Below are 19,830 nucleotides of genomic sequence, written 5' to 3'. Positions count from 1 at the left end.
ATGTCGTACGCTTAAAAGGCAGAGACAGACCCTTTTGTAAGGCAAGGCTTTCAAGTTAGAATTAGCCAGTCATGGAGGGGACAGACTGCATTGAAGTGTGATGTTCTTGCAGTTATGAAGCTTTATGGAGCACAGCTTATACTTTCTGCTTTGTTGAGTGGACGAGAACCATATTGTCAATATATATTGACATATATAGATAATCCGTAAAAAACAACTTGGTTAACACTTTTCGCGTCCAAAGGAGGCAAATAATACCCAGATTATCTTCATTTACAAAGTTTCTAGGCCCAGCCGGAGGTGAGAAAAGCTGAATGAACACAATAGATAAAAGAACAAAAGAACAAGTGCGAAGGCAGATGTTAAGCCATTCAGAATAGCACAAGAACTAGAAAAAGTTGATGCTGTCTATCCTAAACAAAATAAAAGTAGAAACTATCCAAGTATGGAATAAAATTGGAAATTCTAAAAAAGAAAGGAAAATAGATGAATGAAACTATAAAAGTGTGGAAATAACGAACAGCATAATAAAGAAAATAGACAGTGAGATTGGAAATGAAATAACTTTTGGGAATGATTTATTTAATTTATTTTGAAAATTCAACTCATTACATTGGACTCTCGTCGTCTAATTGCTTTGTTTCTGAATTTCTTTCGTATTAATACTCATTCCTTGCAAGATTCACAGAATAAGGCTGACAGTCTATCCTGCGGTTCTTCCTTCTTACACACCTAATATTAATGCCCCGGGGCGCGAAGGTTTCAAGCTTATACTGTCACAAAACTTTCACGTATCCTACCTCTCCCATTAAGTTTATCTCTAATCTTAACCCTGTTCTCCTCGACAAACTAATGATGATCCTTCCCTGCAAAGTTCCGGAAAATATCAGCCTGAGGTTTACCCGAAGAGCTCTTAATAAACTTACGATTGCACGCTTTGTAGTTGTCAAATCTAAGCCTTAACGGCATGTAAGTGCTAACCACAGACTTTATATTCCACAAAATATACAATATTTGAGGAATCACAATTAATTTTAAAACTGAATTTATATTCCTCAACTGTTACATGAGAAGCAAAGATATAACTGCTATACATAACATTATACACTGAACACGGAGACTTGCCACATGGAGTACAGCCCCTATTATGCGTGGTCCCTGCCCTCTCGTTGTAAAGTCAAGCCCTAGCGAGTAAATCTTCAAGAATATTACGTCGTTTGAATGATATGAAAGGTGGCTGAGGAAACACGTTCCTATGCTCTTCTGATACTGTCTGTATATCAATATACAGCAGCTGCTTGATGATCTCTTGGAGTAGCCACTTACAATCCTCCTGTTCTTTAGACTAAAAACCCTGTACAGTTCTGCCTATATCTAGCACATGATCGACCGGTAAACAGTGATTTTCATCAAATCAATACCTCTTCATTTCAAAATATAACTCTTTAGATTAGAGATGGATCCATCGTTACAAAAATCCAAATCGGCAATATCTTTTTTTCGTGAAAAAAATGCCAACAAGCATTCACAAAAAGTACGTTATTTGCACATTCAAGCATTAGGAATTACGCAAAGGCTATCTGGCCTATCAATCTGTGAAATGTTGATATACCCTGATGCAAGTTAGAGCTCAACGAGCTAGGTCAAAGGCTTGTGCCTTGCTTTGATCTGTTAGCTTTGAATATAACGTTTCTGTAACATTTTTCCAGTACAATTAGATTTTGAATAAAAAAATAAAACTTAATGAAAGGAGCAAGGTCAATTTGAATAAAAAAATTGTGTTCATATATTACTTAGTAACAGAAAATCCTTAAGTTCCCTGTATATTCACCAAATTTCCGGATTAGCTCAACTTCTTGACAGAAGAAATCTTCGTTAAATTTCTACATATCTGAAAAACTTCTGATAAAAACCAGGTGCCTTATTGTGTACTAACAACACCAGATACTATCTATCGAGAAAGGCTTTAAACCAGCGTTTTTAGATCAGTAAAATGGACATCAAGTATTCTACAGATAACAGATGACCTATGATGTGAATATTTATGGATCTTCATAGAAGCGATGGAAAGTCGAAGCTTAACTTTAACAACAAAACCTACGACCTAAAATCCGAGGGGATATCACTTTTAGTAGTCGGGGGATCTATCTGAAAATAATGGGTAAGAATTTTCCTTGTTTTCTGATACTTTTGGGTATCTGATCTAATATATATCTTCTGAATATTTACGGGTAAGATCAACCCAGTATAAAATCGAGAACAAGAATTAAAGAGTTGTCTTTTCGTCAGTTGCTAAGTCACATGCATTAGTTGGATTTGCCTCATCTAAGTTTGATGTCAGAAAACAGATATGTTAGAGCTAATCATTTTATGAATCATTCAAAATAACTACAACTAGTAGTTTCTTACATGCTCAGGAACAAGATTTCGTCTTTTGATATTATTTAGTCTCACCTCTTATTATTTAGTCAGATATTATTTAGAAAATATCATTCTGATACTTACTTACTTAACACACATGGTTCGGTTGAGTTTACTTCCAGTACTTTAGGTGAATTTCAGTTATTTTGGATTGACCCCTCGAATGAAATGCTCAAGTGATATCCCTGGGCCTAAAATTTTTCTATAACCACAAGGTTTTAGCTCTCAACAGGAACACCAGCTCCTTCGCATGACAATCATTACATATGGCGCCTCAATTTGACTTGCCTCTCATACAACCATAAAAAATTCATGTGACAGAAACGCCGAAAAATGATAAGCACCACCCCTGCAACCATCGCTTGACCCTCTGTACCGCCCTTTTTTGATGTTTTTTGTATAGCTATATATCAAGCCCAAGACTTCTGCTTTGAGCAGACTTGATTAAATTGGGAAGTGCACGTCAAAAAGGCCTAAAAATATTCACAACTGGATCTTAGCATACGTCAGTCATGAATACTCTGGCAACGACAATGCTAGTTTCATCAGTTAGCTCTATCAGATTAAACCCTGTCTCATTTCATTTGCAAACAACGTACATTTATTGCAACTGATTTCCGCAACTTGCTTTAATTTTTTCAAGTTACCTAGGTAAACAGAAGCCTTGGAACTGAATTTCAACTTGTCAACATTTTCCTTGACTTTAATCCTAACATGTCTCTGTTTACAATTATATTCAATCCGCATTCTCGAATATTGGCTTGTAAGCTTAACAGATTCGATTTTCCCGTTCATTATGCAAACAGATTTTTTCCAGATTATCTAAAATAACACTAGATTTGTTACGTATCTTCTATGCTTCTATTGCAAGACTGTATCTACCACGCGAGAAGATGATAACTTCAAGCATTTCAGTACATAAAATACAGCATAATACAGACTTTCAATAACACGCTTGAACGCCCAGATTACATCTTATAATTTTATGACGTAGGTGAGATTCTATACAATTTGTGCTACCTATCTCTACCATGTGCTCGATCGTGTCTAGGATTGTGAGACTAAAAAATGCTAAAATTCAAGATCATTCAAATATCAGTCTCTTCATAACTATATGAGAATTAAGTTTAGCAAAGTACTTTTAATTGAAACCTTGAATTATTTCTATAGTATGCTTATTGCCTGACTTGAATACATCAAAATTATAAAAAGGTTAGGGATTTGTTGGAAAAATTGAAGAGAAAATCTTGATATCAGATTCGCAACGGTGTTTTGTATTATTTTTTTATTTACTTTTACTATATTTGATTTTTGATATCAATTCGAAGAATAAACGCTCGTGTGCTTGAAATTTTTGCTAAGTCAAATCTTCCAATAGAATTTTGATTTCAGAGTTACAGAGTAAATTTTTCATCATTGACGAGATACAAATTATGTTCATTTTAATAACTAACAATTCTTTGAATATCTTTGAGTTGTTTGCAAGATTTCGTTTGCAAAATATCACCGTGAAAATTTTATCAAATTTATCAAAGCATGATATCTGCCTAAATAGCCTATCAAAGCATCAAAAATATAATCCTGCCATGACATACTTCTTCTTGTCAGTAGATCATGTGCTTAACAAAGATCAATTTTGAAACTCAGATATCAAAATCGCAAGCAAATAAGTGAAAAAAGATTGCAGCACGGATTAAGCAGACCTGGATCACAGCCATTTTCTTTTGAAAGAGGTTGATCTAACATATTTAATGCATGGAGCATTCATACGATATGAAAAGGCAGGCAAACGTTTAAAACATTTTACTAGCTGAGAGATAAATTGTAAATGAAGCATTAAAAATTTGGAAAATTACACATTGGTGTATTAAATAGAACAATTCAAAGTTGCAATTCCAAGTTTCTTGCCTAAATCGATCATTAGACAAATAACTTGTAATCTAAATAACTTGAATACAGAGTTTAGATAAAAGTTACAAGTGACGAAGAAAAAACATGATGACAGAAGTGCTAAATCAAAGCTGAATTGAGTCGTTTGTGAGTACTTCATATTGAAGATTAAATACGATTAAATTGAAGAGGGACAATTAGATAAGCAAAGTCAGACTTTCCTACCTGCAAGAAAACATTGGGATACCTTTCATACAGGAGGGTGTAATCCATCAAATAATTTTACAAATGGGTAAAATTTTCTGATATCAGGATATTGATAGTGATACAACTTTTTAATACAAAGCCTTGTTATTTGCATCATATAAAGTGTTTAGCCTTTGAAATATGATTTGTCGAAAAAGCAGAAAGATTTCTTATTTCTTTAATTAGAAGGTATTAAGATTTCGTCCAGGAATTTCACAATATAAAATATTTGTTTAATCTAAGCCTAAAATATGATATATCCCGATCAACTGTCAGCGAATTTTTTTACCTGAATTACACTTATATTGAAAATAAAGGTTAATTTTCCTTAAAAATTAACATCAACGGTTGTTTATCAATAGGGATAACAGCACTTTTGTTTCATGCATTTCTATAACTTGTTTGCATTTCATATGAAGCTATCAATGCCTGCATACGTTTGCATTGGGTAAAGCTTCTTCTTGACCTTCGGCAGCCTTTTAAATGTTTACCAAAAAAAACCAGTTTTTACTGCCTGCTCTCCATAGAATACCTGCGATGTTTTTAAACATGTCGAAAGCAATTAAGCAGATGACCAGAAAGAAAAAACAGCTTTAATGATGGGTCATATTTCATAACTTTAATGATTCTTTTGGATTGTATATCCACCAGGACTGTCCTATCAAGAACTGACAGACACCTGCTGGCAACCGTATAAAATAAACAGCGTTCTTCAATAAGTTGTTAGACTAAAATGCTTTTTCACAACTGTACCCAAGCTTTTCGTCAGTCTGAGCCCTAGAATAAAGATTCACTGAGGAGCTAAACCAACATCATAGTTTTTTTAATTGGATCTCATGATTGGATTTCTCAAATATAAGCAGAACCGCTAATATGGAGAAGGCGGCAGCTAAGGATTATATGGATTGTGGAATTGTTCAAAGGGCTAAGCTTAGTCTCTTAGAATCCATAAAAGAAGTGTAATTCCTTAACATGAAAATCAGCAAGCAAAGTTCTGTGTACTGCAATGAGTTATGCCAACATGGTCATTTGTAACAATCGTTGCATATCTTGGAGTTAACAACAAAACTAGCAAGGTATGTTAAAGCTGTTTTCGTTGATCTAATACTCTTTTGTTTGTTTAGCAAAACATTGTAAATATATGTTAGACTGACTGTAAGATCATTCAAAGAATAAATGATACCCTTCAAAACATAAATCTTAATTGCTTCTTTTGGAGCAGGTAACATAAATGTACTGACAACTTAACTATGCAGGGATGCTTATAAAAGATGTTTGCTCCAATGATGCATATGCATAACTGCATATTGGGACCTATTTGACATGTCAGAGTTTTTTGATAAGCTTTTTGATAAGCCAGAGGGCTTCTCTTGTTAGTTTTCAATGAGAAAAATCTGCCGCTGGATTGAAGTTACAAATTTCACCTGTGCATAACTTTTAGATTGAACTTGCTCATTGAGAATTTGTTCTTGTACCTGCTAGATAAACATTTAAATACCTGAAGATCAATCTAACATTTTTTTGCAATCAAAGTTATTACAGATGAATTGCAAAATAATTTAAATTATTGCGTAAGATCGTGTCACAATTATCACAGGCTAATATTTAGTAAACAACTTTATCAAGATGCAAAAATGTTTTGATTTGTTTGAAATTTTGGATGCATTGAGTTGCAATCATTAAGTAAGAAAATCATACATTTACTTCTATTGGAAAGATAATTATCATTCATCGTCAATAAAAAAGAAGTATCATTTGCACTGATATTACTAGACAAGATTCTCTAGCATTATTATTGTAGGAAATTTCAGTTTTAATTCAAAGGTGTGGCAAATATTAATGAACAAATATTTTCCTGCTCAAAAGACAAAGAACAAAGTTTTGAACAAAATCTTTCCTTTTTGAAAATGATTAAGCAATTTCGCTCTCAGTAGATGAATTGACTGCTTTATAATACGGCACATCAAGAGAAACGTTTTTCCTTACAATAAACGCTAAGCCGAAATATTTCATTGCTATTACGCGAACAAATGCAATAGAATGCGAAGGCAAGCCACTTTTATGATGGGAAAACAATCTTGTTTCATTCTTGCGCTGGTTTTTTACAGATATCAGTCAGTGTATATATTTCAGAGAACGTTGATCTATATCGTTTTCAATATAACTTTTTGTGTTTGACTTTGGTTCAATGGTCATTCGTACCTGAAATGAATAGATTCCAACAGATTATCAGGAGTGCTGGCTGAACATCCTTTTGTATAAGTTAATAACATTATTGTGGAGATTCGTAACAGAGATCTGCACAAATGATATTATCGCTTTTTCAACAGTTAATTAAACACAGAATGAGCACATCGGCTGTTCGGGAACAGGGGAATAGCGACAAAATGTGCAGTGAAATTCGTAGAAGCAGACAAAGAATTTGCGGATTAGCTTTCTTCCAGTGTGATTTAACAATTCTGATTCTTAGAGCCTTAAAAGTTCTTTTAATTCAATATGAAACTCAAGGATTTCCACTCACTTGCAAGATAAGAATTAGCTAGTCATCTTTAGAACTCTTAGTTGCATGGCAGCTGTGTATGCGGTGATTTCTATGCGTTTTTAGGTACGAAATGATTTCCTATTTCCATCAACAACGTTCCTAATCATGTTGTTGACATAGTCCTGATGAGAAGGTTGTGTTTGCCCTCGCAAACATCGAATTTCTTTTCCTGAGAATGCCTCTTCTTAATCTTGTTTGCTTTTGATTTGTCACTGACTTCTATTCTCATTCATGTGTGCTTTTTAATTTCCAACTTCCAAGAATACAGATTTAATTTGCAGTTTATATAAATTTGAATATTTGTGTACATATAATTTTTTCAAAAATTCTATCTGTCCATTGTAACTACTTGTTACCAAAAAGCCTTTTCGACTATCTTAGACACACATTTTATAAAAATGGCAAGTTTTTTACGGTTGTGATAAAGATATGTTGTAAGATCATCAATATACAATTATCTTTGAAAAGAGTCAAAGTCAAATGAAAGTATTTTCAATTTTTTAAACTGAATAATTTGAAGCAACAAAACAGTGCCTTTTTGTTACTTAACGCGCTTTTTTACGCTTGTGTTTAATATTTTAAAACATAATTTAGAAAACTAACCCGTTTCAAATTTTAACCAAACGTCAAATATCGACAGTTGTTTTCGCTGAGTCCGGGTATTTTACAAAAGAAAGTTAGAATTGTCGCTCACCAAATGTGACTGCTACTGTAACAAAAACTTTTCTCGTATCTGTGATTGAAAAATATTTGTTGGTGTTATTTTCCATGGAAAAAAATTATTTCAAAACCGGAAGACACAATCCATTTAATGATAGTTACATCGTGTTGTTTCAGGCTAAAACCAAGAATTTTTCCCAATTTTATGCCAGATATCCGATATACGGTTGATTTTTTTAAAAAATTTCTGGTTATTGCCACATGGCATCTGCGTTACGTCACTTCATCAGTTCTATGTAGTTGATATAGTGAAACTTTTCCTTTCCTAGATCACAGCCAATTTACATTAATTAAGTCTTGGATTAGTATTCTTGCTTTCTTTATGAGCCCATTTTGTAGTGCTTTATAAAGAGCTAGCGGGTAGTAAATTAAAATTTTTCACTAGAAGTACTTTGAGCTAGTGGCAAGATACCTGGAGTAGCCTAGCGCTGTTGAAATATGGCTTTATGCATGCGCATGCACTTTTGAATTGTCCTGGGCGTATATGAATTTCTTGAATTCTGGCATAAAGGCGGGTGTATAGGGCCTAGCTGCCAGTATCTTGAAACGAATACGACATAAATGCAACGCAAAAGACAATAGAAATCTCCTACATTCGCCTATATCAAACCATTTGGTTTGTGGGAAAACAATTGATTACGCTATGAAAAGAACTGCTTGGAAGTTCACCTTTGCAGAAGCACAAAGATAATTGGTGTGCTAAACGTTTCGACCTGGTGCTGCTAGAATCAAAACATAAACGCATTTTATCTTTGAAGCTGAATAAGTAAAAAGATACAATTGTCAGAACTTATTGGCTCTGATCATCGTAAAATCCTATTGAAATTTTGAAACTTCATAACATGGCAAAGTTTGAAGTTGAGCAAAGGCCAGAAGATTTCAATTTCTAATTGCAAAAGTAAGGTTGGAAATTGTGAAGCAGATAGATTGATTATGTAACATCAACATTGTCATAGTGGACCTATGTTTCATAATTCTGCAAACAGTCACAATACACTAGAATATATTTCTGGCAAGATATTGTTACTGGTTTGAAAAGATACTCGACAAAAAGATAAAATTTTCCGTGTAAAAATAATCTGATCACAACAATTAACTACCGTTAGCTCATTTAGCCGTATCTTGAAGATAACCAAAACAAGATGAAGTGTCCAGCAATTCGCAATTAGAAGGTCACAAACACAAGAGACGTGCTTCTGTTACTTGTGTTATATAATAATAAACCTCGTTATACAATAGCCTCGTTTAGAACATTACACAAGATAGTTCTAATCATTGAAAGTAAGTGTATTAAGCTTTGAATTTCCGTGCTGCAATGTAAAAGAATATTTTTAGTTCACTTTCGATATTCTTAAATCTTTCTTTCTGTCCAGCTATTCTTCTGTCTTTCTGTCCGCCCTACAAAACTCTTAATTTTACTGTAAATTATAACCTTCACATTAAGGTTTATTCTTGCACCCTTCTTGTTCGTGCAAAATAATGAATAGGTCTTTCGTCTCAATTCTGGTAATCCTTTGCCTATATCTTGCGTCAACTTGTCCTTTAAATTTGCTTAAATAGTTTTTTGTAACAAAAATTCTGATTTCCTATTTAAGTGTGCAAAAAGTTTCGCGAAAACAGTTTCGAAAGAACTAGGTAATATTGTAGTTGGAGCATTTGCTGGCAGTTTAAACACAATAATACAGTATATTTTGTAATGTTACCATTGACTGTCGTTGTAGTCTACTGACTTTGCTCTTTTCTGTTATTTCAAAGGTTGCAGCAATTGTTTATATGAAAAATTTACAATCAAATCTCGTATGTGGAAATGACAAACTTCAATAACCTCGCTAGTTGTTGGCTATATTTGAATGATATAAGCTTATTGAGTGGTCTACCTACAAAGAATGAAGTTTATTGGAGTACAAATTCACAAAATCGATCTGATGTTTGTATATCAAATTCTCAGTCTGTTTCATTGATGTTGCTAAGACAACAATGAAAGACTTTAAAGCCGACTATCAAACTAACCTGGTTTAACTATGTGGTTCCTGCAGTTTCGATAGCGATTTGCTCGTGACAATAATACTTGCAGCCATCTTTAATGAAACTTGGTTTTATCTAAGCTTCTGATTTAATAACATAACCTTAGAATACTACAAGAAGCATAACTTTCTTTAAACAAACTCAGGAACCGCGCACTAGTCTAGAAGTGTAAGGACTGAAAAGAGCGTGCCCAAAAACTTTTTGCGGACATGCCCTTTAGAACGCCAAAAGAGCGCCCCATTTGGAGTATACTGGCTTATTTTTACTTATTATTGTTTATAAACAGTCTGATTTAGAGAAGATATCAACCCAGGAGGGGGGGGGGGGTAATCACTACTATTATTTACGGGGGGTCCATGTCAGCAATTTTTGTTGACCCCCAAATATTGAGCTACAGTTTTGAAGAACTCCAAATATTGAGTCTCAAAATTTTGAGACCCTGAGCAATTATACATATTTTGGACTACCATTTTTATAAATTTTATTGAATATCAAAACATTTTCAATTCCATTTCGATACCCTAAACAATAAATAACCAAGAGAGATGTTTCAAGATTTAAAATTTAAGGATTCATTTCTTTAGGGATTCTCCCTAATATTTGGTTTTCTTTAACAACTTCGTTTCCACTTCTCAGACCCTAAATATTGAATTTTTCCTAACCTGTTATCAAAGACCCCAAATGTATTTTTTTCTAAAATCTCACACCCCAAATATTGACATGGATATCCTTTTATAGAAGATTAGGGAGTACCCCCTTGGGGATATCAATTACTATAAAAATAGACATGATTGGCTTGAAGATAAATAAACACCAAACCAACCAAATTAGAAATTAGAACATATAATTTAACAAGATTAAACACCAAAAAATTGAACAAAAAAGAGCTTCCAGTCAAGGAGAAGTGCTACTTCTTAGGAAATTAAACTTTCAAAAATTGCGTTAGAGTGAAGTTTTCCAAAACATTTTCTAACCTATTTTTTCAAAAACTAGGAGGTGGGGCTATAGCCTCTGCTAGCCCAATGGCTGCGCGATGTCTAACAAATATTGCATTGTATTCTTTTTTACTGTTACAGTAGCTCAGAAACCAGCATAAGATGTTCTTAAGGTTCACTGATAAACATTTTAACGTTATATGAGCTAATATTTTATCCAAAGAGTCAAATCAGTTACAGAAGCTGTATTTTCGCAAAGCTTTTCATCTTTAAAGTGGCAACCAGTAGTTTTTTGCTATCTTTCATTTGACAGGCAGTCTAACTTGAGACTGCAGGCAGTAGAATGGGGCTTCAACCTTGAATAGAGCTTCAAAAAAGCGATTCATTTTGATAAAAGCTACAAAAAAAGACAAAACAAACTTCATTCTTTTTTTAACCTTTATTGAGGGTCTTTTGATCTTAGGTACTATATCTAATCTTATGATAAACTGATAAAATTTTGTGTCAAATTCTTTTCATTGTTATGAAAAGTTTTACAAAGAGAATAAAAACGACCTGGCTCCTCCATTCCGCTTTTTGCTGCTATCTACTATTATATTGCTTCTGAATAATAGAGACAAGATTGGGCTACCTGTGGTGGTCTGGTTTCTCTGCTTTCTTATCTTCCATGTTGGAAACTGAACAGTGCTACATACAATCGGATACATTCATTAAAATAGCGTCACATGCAAGACGATAGATTTTGTAAGAGTTTCTTTGACATTTCTGAATAGTTACTCAAACACCGCGTGTCATTGAGACAACTGCGTTTTGTTCTGTTATTTGAAAGTCTAAAGGCAGTTTTTCTCCTCTACAATGTAGACACACACTGGAAGGAAGATCAAGCTCGGACGGCGTCTCGTTAAAGTTGGTAGGTAAGCGAAAACTTTTTATGATCTTTGCTGAAGCACTAGTTGATATATTGTTCCGAAATGTTCTTACCAGAATCAAAGTGATATTCAAACTGCTTACCGGATGCTGCTCAGTAATTCTTGCATCTATTAGAAATTTTTCTTATCAGCAACTTGGAAATTTTGAACGTTCACAGCAAACTTTTTATTACGCCAATATCGATCGAAGCAGAATAATGATACTAAGTACCTTTGGTCCTGTATTTAGTGTGCAGAAGATAGGTTCTTGGGATATTTATTAGGTCCAACATTAATTTTAGATAGGCGAAAATTATCTCTTAAGGAAGCTTAATTTGTCTTAATGTATATACACTATTTTTTTAAGTTTAAGCTATGTTTCATGAGTCAAAAGACGTTATCACATTGCTAAGTTGTATTTGCTAATTCGTTACCCATACCATCAATGAAAAAGAGTAGGACCTCTTTGTGTCAGTATCCTCATTACTGATAAGGCTTTGCCCAATAGATCGCTTACATGAAGATCGCTTACATGATGTTGCGTTGCAATGATTTTTTCTATGATATCAACTTGGATACGATGCTCATCAAAATGTCATCGTGATTCTTATTATCTGTGAATTAAAAAATGAAGCGGTAAATCCGAGAAGCTGCAATTCTGCAATGATTATAACGATTTTGTGGGCGTAATTAGATGGTTCGCATGCAAACTTTTTGGTACTGTATGTGAACATCAAATACAAATTGACGACTTTGCTTGCGAGAACTAAGAATTTTGCAAATAAAATGGGCTTAATTTGTCTGTTTGCTGTGTTTCTTAGGGCAGCATGGTGGGCGTTATCTGTTTCTCTACGCAGATTTATTCGAATACCGAGGTTTATGTCCGACAATGAATGAATTTAAGCAAATAAATAGAAGGAAAAGCAAATGATTACTGTGTAAATCTTTAATAAGTCAGAATTTTCAAAAAAGTCAAAAGTTATTCGGTGCTTCACTTCCAGATCTGTCTGAACTTTTTCACATTTTTCAAGTCACTGAAATCGAAGAAAGTACCTGCTTTATGCTAGTGCTTCTTATCATACGCACTGTTGTAAAAATAAAGAAGGCAAGTTAAAGGCGCTATGATCAAACAATTAATTTCTCTAGTCAATTAATAATTTCAAATTTGCTTAGTAACTTCAAAATTTTAAGGAAAGGAGTTTTATGAAATTTAAACCTAATTTCATCAGATACATTTTTGAGCGCGTGCTCGAAGCGCTCAAACCTACGCATGCGTACATTGGGAATGATCACAGTCGCTGCGATCAATTTCATGTTCGCTCGCAAGCGTTTGAGAGTATGTCTCGTTTCCACTCCCAGGCGCTCACGCAAGAGCTCAGCCAATGAAATCTAATTATTGAGCGCCTCGAGCGCGCGCTCAAAAATGTCTCTGACGAGATTTGGCTTTACAAGTAAATATTGGTATATTGGAAGTTAATACTGAAGGTAGGAAACGCTGAGGTAGGCTGCATCCATCTGAAGAATCTTTTTTTAACGCATTTCTGAAAATTTTTGAGGCACTGGTTCTTAAAATCGATACCAGATTGATGTTTAGGGGATGGCGATGTTAAAAAGACACCGATTGCTGTGTATTCATATATCATATACCAGTATTAAGGCACACAGGGAGGTATGATTAAAGATATATGGTTTAATGTATGTAAAGAAATACACAGGGAGATATGATGATATGTATCTTACCTAGACGGCAAAGATAAACTTTTTCAATATCACTCTGATCTTTAAGACAGCTAAGAATAAAATTGACTTGCAAGAAGACCTCCACACTGTGTAAAAGTATTAATTTTGACCCAAATCATAAGCGTAAATAATTCTCAAATCATAGAGCTATTTCAAACATAAAATCATGGATCATGAAATCAATTGAAGTCAGAATACAGTAAAAGAAAATTGAGCTAAATGAAATGTTTTGAAATATACTTAGACTGATCGTCGTGGATATCTCACTATAGCTACCTTGGATGGGTAATGGCCTTATCTTGAAACGAGGCTTTAATTTCATGATATACGTTTATGAAAAATCACAAACAAAACAAAAGCTGAAACCAGCCCAGGACGATCGACAAAGGAATTGCATCGACAAAATTTCCAGGTTTTTTGCAAATATTAGGCATAAGGCATATTTTTACAAAAAATATTGTATTATGTTAAAAAGCCCCGTTGCAACAAACTTGTCCTTACGTGGCGGAATATGAACAACCAGCTTTGGATGCTTTAAAAACATGTGGTTTAAATGATTTCAGCATGCAAAATAGATGCAATTCTATGCATGTTAATTATTTGTTTGTAAGAGTGCACTTAATGAGATCACCAAGGCTCGATTTACCGAAAAAATGATAACATCGTAAGAAGATGCCCAGTTTCAGATGGAAAATTGAAAGAGAAGATGTTGCTTGTTTAAATTGCTCATTTCAACAAAAAACAAGAGATTTTGTCAACCACGCTACTAAAATGTGGCAACTTTTGTTATATTTAGTTGCCTTGGAAAGAATTTATAGTAGGCAAATGTAGACAAATCAATATTGAATTAGAAACAATATCAAGAGCATCAGAGTCTCAAATTAGCCAAAAATGGAAGTATCCATCCACGGCAAAAGTTATCTGATCCCTTTAATAGACGAGCGTGAAGAAATAACCCTATTTTTTACTTATTCCTACTCAAAAATTACTCACAGAATCAACCATCTTTATTATGACTCCTTTCCCATAACGAAACGTGCAAGTTGCGTTATTTTTAGACAGGCCATCTGCAACAGTAGGGCCATCGCAAACCAAATGCAGAGAAATACAAGGATGCGATTCGACAAGCGACAAGACAACCTGCTTATGACAAGCGCTATGAGAAGACATAACACATGTCAACCAGAAGTTTAGATAAGTCATGAAACTGTCTCAATAATAGCTAAAAAAGCAAAGCAAGGTCTTGAAAACAATATACTCAATTGCCTATCCTCCTTTCAATGTACTATAAGATAGAGAAACCTTCTACATCTGTATCTCTCTTGGAAACTTTAGGCCATTTTATCGAAAGACAGAAAGCCACAAAAATCAAACCTAGCCTGATAACCAGGGACGGGTGTTGGTTGGGAGAGGAGGGGGGGGGGCTGGATTGCTAGATACTAAATCTGAAAATTCGGTTTTTAACTTTAAGGTAAAAAAGATGAGAAGATAAATAATGTAAAATCTTGACGTTATTTTGCTACTACTGACTATCAAAAAATGATTTTTACCGAATGGTAGCAAAATTTACCGAAGGACACAGAAATATTGGGGGAATTTCGCACCTACTACAACCCGCGCTAAATCTTTCCCTGCTGATAACGACACATAAGTACCAAATACTTGACTACTTTTACAATATTTTTACTTTGCACTTTTTGTATATAGAATAGAGCAGGACGGTTCCAAGTTGCTACTCTGAGTTTCACGCTCGATGTGATCATCTTAATTTCACTATTATGGCAAAAAGTTGCCTGATGATCGCATTAATCCTGAAACTCGGAGGAGGAACTTAGAATCATCCTGACCTTTACACCAAGAACGTGTACAGCTCTGCCAATCATCGCCTAAGCATCTGCCACCAAGGCATCAAACACACTTTGACATACCGGTAGACAGTGATATTCATGACATTTTTTAAAGCTTATACGCATATTAAGAATTGACAGAGGAATGAAAAAAATTAAAGCTTGAATTTCCGCAACTGGCGACGTAATATGTGCATTGGAAGACATTTCCAGTTGTTAGTCAAAAGTGTATATCCATGCTTCTTATCCAGCACATGAGCAATTTTTAATCGTTAAAATTCTTCTAGTATGTAGTTATTAACGATTTATACAATATCCCTTAGAACATTCTCAAATTAAAGAGAAGAACTTATTAAGACCAATTTTGCTTATTAACAGAAGCTCTCTGATGCATTAAAGCTGTTGAATAAGAAGGGCTTCAGTTTATCAAAAAGAAGAAAGTGGCGTTCGAGTTCTTGGGAGCTCCAAGAGACAACTTTTTGATGAAATCTAGCATACAAAAATACAAGAATCATAACGTGTCTATTCTTGCCTGCTGTTTAGAAATGTACACCACAATTTCCCAAGAATCCTACTTTTTTCAAACCAGGGGTCATCAGCATCTAACTACCCTTGGCTACTATACCATTGGTGTGAGAATATTGACCATTTTTGCTGCATGATACAGACTTAATTTTGATTTTGAAGTACGACTATTGTCAAAAAACTACTTGAAACCGTATTTTATACAAAGCCAGGGGGTAAATATTGAAATAATATTGCTTTTAATTAGCCTTAGAGTACTTGGATGTTTATTGTGGTCAACGAGGTATTTAAATATAGTATGCTTTCTTGACTAAGGCCCTTTTGTAAACTAAAAGTCAAGTTTTTGTCCTTCTTTAGCCAAAAATCGTAGTAAAATCATGTTCTTTACCCCCTGGGTATAAAAACTTTGAGGCCCTATAACGTTTTACCATCCAACTTTACAGTTTCAATGTTTGGGTATTTTTAGCTTCATTTTTCATGAACTTTCTAATGATCTATGCTAAAATGTTTTTTGACGATGTATTTTTTTGTTTCTATGGGGTTGGCATTCTGGTCCGTAAAATACACAAGCACGTGATTTTTGGGTGGGTCAAAGACCAAATTTTTTTTTTCTTACGTAAAGTTTCATGATTTTTCCCCTAAAAGCGCAAAATTGGTTTTCTTTGCACCAGCTCCCCTCACTAGCATTCAGTAATTTCCTATAGACGTTAGAAGCAGCAAGTTCAGATAAAAGGAGTTGATGCCAGAGTTGAAAAACTCAGCACTCAAATAAGATCTAGCTCATTCATTTCCCTGTAATCAAATTCTACTTGAACCACAACGAAGGTGCTATGGTATGTTGATGTTTATTTTTTTGATAGTATTTAAACATTAATATTTTATTTCAAATTTGGTAAACAGATTAGGGAAGAGAATTAACTTAATAAATGTGTGTGTTTTTCAAGAAATGGCAGACTAACCGATGCTTTCTAAACCGTTAAATCCACTTTAACTTGATTGTTAATGCGCTCCAAAATTCTCTTACACTTTTTGATTGTCACCAAGTTGATGCCTGTAAGATATTTGCCCTAGAATCTGTTTTAAAATGCTTTAAGTATAAATGTTTTCTAAGCCGGATACAAATAGGGTCCTTCTTTCCCAACAGTGTTTTAGGCTTAGCAATTTTTGTGCTACAAAAGTGTTTACTTAACAATGCACTTAAGGTAACGTTGAAAATAGGCAAAGACAAATATTTGCCTTGACATTTATAACATTTGTCAAACTAACAAAGTTTGCTGATGTCGCTGAAAAAGGTGTTTGATTTCTATCGTGTTGAGGGGATTCTTCAATAGTTTATAATGGCATCAAATACGCCATGCAAAAATGCGTAAACCGAATGAAATTTGTGATTGCCCATTCTCTCTATCATGCCTAATATTGCGATAAGAAAAAATGTTATCTCTTTGAAGAAATTAAATTGCAAACTTACGAAAAGAGCTGATCGGCTTTTCTGCGTGAGTTCTACACACTAATGAGAATAAATTTTTTAAGAATACTGAGGATCAAAATTGACTTTGAATAATAGCCAGGCTTTAATTTCATCGCCATTTTATCTATATTTGTTTTTTGAGCAAACAAGAGAAACATTACTTTCGAATTTTCTAGAGCATTTTCTGTGATAAAGAGAAACATTGGCAATGATTTTGAACCTTGTTCTTAAAAACAATTTAATAAAGATATTGACGCTTTACAAAGATTGAATCACTCTTATAAAAAAGTGTATGATGGCAACAAAGTCCAATTAATATAAATCGAGTCCAGTCCATTTCTGCAAAACACCTGTACAAGCTCTTCCAAAAAACGTTGTTTACAATTTGATTTAGAAGTTGATTTTAACAAAACAATATCATTTGTGAAAATTTTTTTACAAAAAAAGGAAATGAATTTTCAATATGTTCGACACTATTACATTATCTTGCACTTTTTCACATACCTTTCTCTAAATTTGTCTTAAAGACTCATTGCTAACAATGAGCCATTGCGCTACGCAAGCATCCCATAATGCATTTTCAGACAGTCTGAAATCAATTATGGTTAATCCGTAGAAGTTTACTGCCATTGTTTGGATTGTCGCCTGGATAATTTGCCACCCTCGCAAAGGCTCATTGTTAGCAATGACTCTTTAAGTATGCTGTTGCTTCAATACATAAAAATATTCAATGAGAAATCGAAGCTTTTTACATTAAGACTGTAATTTGCAACGTGACCTATAGCTTAAATCGTACTCCTTACCTAATCTAGCTTCTAGCTTGATTATCAGAGTGTTATCGAACAACATTTAGAGGAAATCACTATATCAAAAATTCTTCGAGCAGTCTCCGAAACTGTAAGAATGTGTCAGATGCCTTACTTGAGCAGAATTACTAGTGCATTGCCACTGTAGTGTACTGGAATAAGATATAAAAACGGTCTAACCCGGATAAAAAGAATATAAAGCTGTAATTTGGCTCAGATGTTCTATACTAAGCTGGAAATGACCAGAAAAAAAAGCCCCATCAATTGGACATTGGGAATTCCTTATTTGGGCAAATACCATAATGGCGCACTGATCAGTAGTGGTTCAAAATTTTAATGTTGCTAAAACCACGTAGTATGTATATCTTTTGAAAGATAAGTTCATGCTGTGGTGATTGATAGTGGTGATTGGGCAGAAACAAAGTGGGACGAGTGAATATTGAAAAGCGCGCGGAAAAAATGGCAGATCCTCTTCCTGAATATTTTCATTTTATATCGCAAATTCTATCGATGCAAAATCATTAAGTGTGTGAATTAAACCTGGGCTGATTTAAACCGGGCCCATTCAGCCCGGGCTGACTTAAACCGGGCCCATTCAGCCCGGGCTGACTCAACCCGGGCCCACTCAGCCCGGGCTGACTCTAGTGACATTTTTTCACTGCAGCAGCAAATTCCGGTCAAATCTAAAGAAACATCTAAATATTCAAAACAAAGTAACTCGCAACCGAACGGTCCAAACAACATGATTTTTCATTATAAACTAATTTGAAGATGAAGATTTCAATTCTGACAGTTTTTCAACTTTTTTCATTGACATCCTCTATCTTAGTAGCCTTTTTTCTCCAAATGAAGATGTCATCAGTGTTTGCGGAAGAACAGAATTTTAGGGAAATTTGTCGTAGATTGCGGAAATCTGACAATTTCTCAACAGAACGAGTGAATTCTACACACTTGCCGGACGCAGATTTTCTTAAAATAATACACGGATTGCAGAAATTTCAAAATGTTTAGCGGGATTCTTATCCTGCTCCTTGTTGGATAGGATTTCATCGTCGCATTTTTTGATTTTGTTAATATGTAAGTTGTTCATAAATAAACTTATATACATTTAGAGGTGGTGCCAGAAATCTTCCGACAAAGGGGTTGGAGCTTCCAACAGGGGGGCTAAATTGACTATAATATGCAGTTTTCTTACGTTATTTTGTCAAATTTGCTCCGACAATAACCTAAAGTTTTCTTCCAATAGGGGGGCTAGATGCTTCCGATGGAGGGACTGTAGCGCCCTAGCCCTCCCATTGGCGCCACCACTGTATACATTTTATTGCCCAGTGCCCCCTATCTGCTATTTTTGACCAGAAAGTACTTATTTCCGCATTGTAAGGGCGTGTATGTTGAATAGAAGTTGTTCAGCATGAAACTGTCTTTCAGAATATGTACATATAATGCGGTTTTAGCGACATCAAAATTTGAACCCCTGCTAATCAGTGCGATATATGGAATTTGCCCAAATAAGGAATTCCCAATGTTCAATTGATGGGGCTTTTTTCTGGTTATTCCCAGTATCGTATGGAACCTATGTGCCAAATTATAGCTCTGTTTTTTCGGGTAAACTCGTAATTCCACCACACTACTGCTAGTTTATCTTCTTAAAATTTTGTTAGGGCTATGGCAATTATTTTGATCAAAATACTTCAAGGATATTATCGACTGTTTAAAAGTTGTACCGCCATAACAAGAATGCTTATTCTCTTTCACAG

The 19,830-nt window shown here is 34.4% G+C and overlaps 1 protein-coding gene across 17 annotated transcripts in view; it reads left to right on the top strand.

Annotated features, from left to right (window-relative positions):
- The window catches only part of LOC135685711 (uncharacterized), a 78,377-nt gene that overhangs the window by 21,321 nt on the left and 37,226 nt on the right, over positions 1-19,830 (top strand). For 7 of the 17 annotated variants that reach the window (XM_065201731.2, XM_065201739.2, XM_065201726.2 and 4 more), the window contains one exon: positions 11,641-11,693. The gene's annotated coding sequence lies outside the window, so the exon portion shown is untranslated. Of the gene's footprint in view, positions 1-4,957; positions 5,634-11,640; positions 11,694-19,830 lie in introns of those variants that run through there. The other 10 variants (XM_065201743.2, XM_089112807.1, XM_065201732.2 and 7 more) reach the window with 4 other exon arrangements.

The sequence above is a fragment of the Rhopilema esculentum genome, chromosome 15 (assembly GCF_057945365.1).
Source record: "Rhopilema esculentum isolate cy_ngs chromosome 15, ASM5794536v1, whole genome shotgun sequence".
NCBI classification, from domain to species: Eukaryota; Metazoa; Cnidaria; class Scyphozoa; order Rhizostomeae; family Rhizostomatidae; genus Rhopilema; species Rhopilema esculentum.
This window is presented reverse-complemented; position numbering and strand designations above follow the sequence as displayed.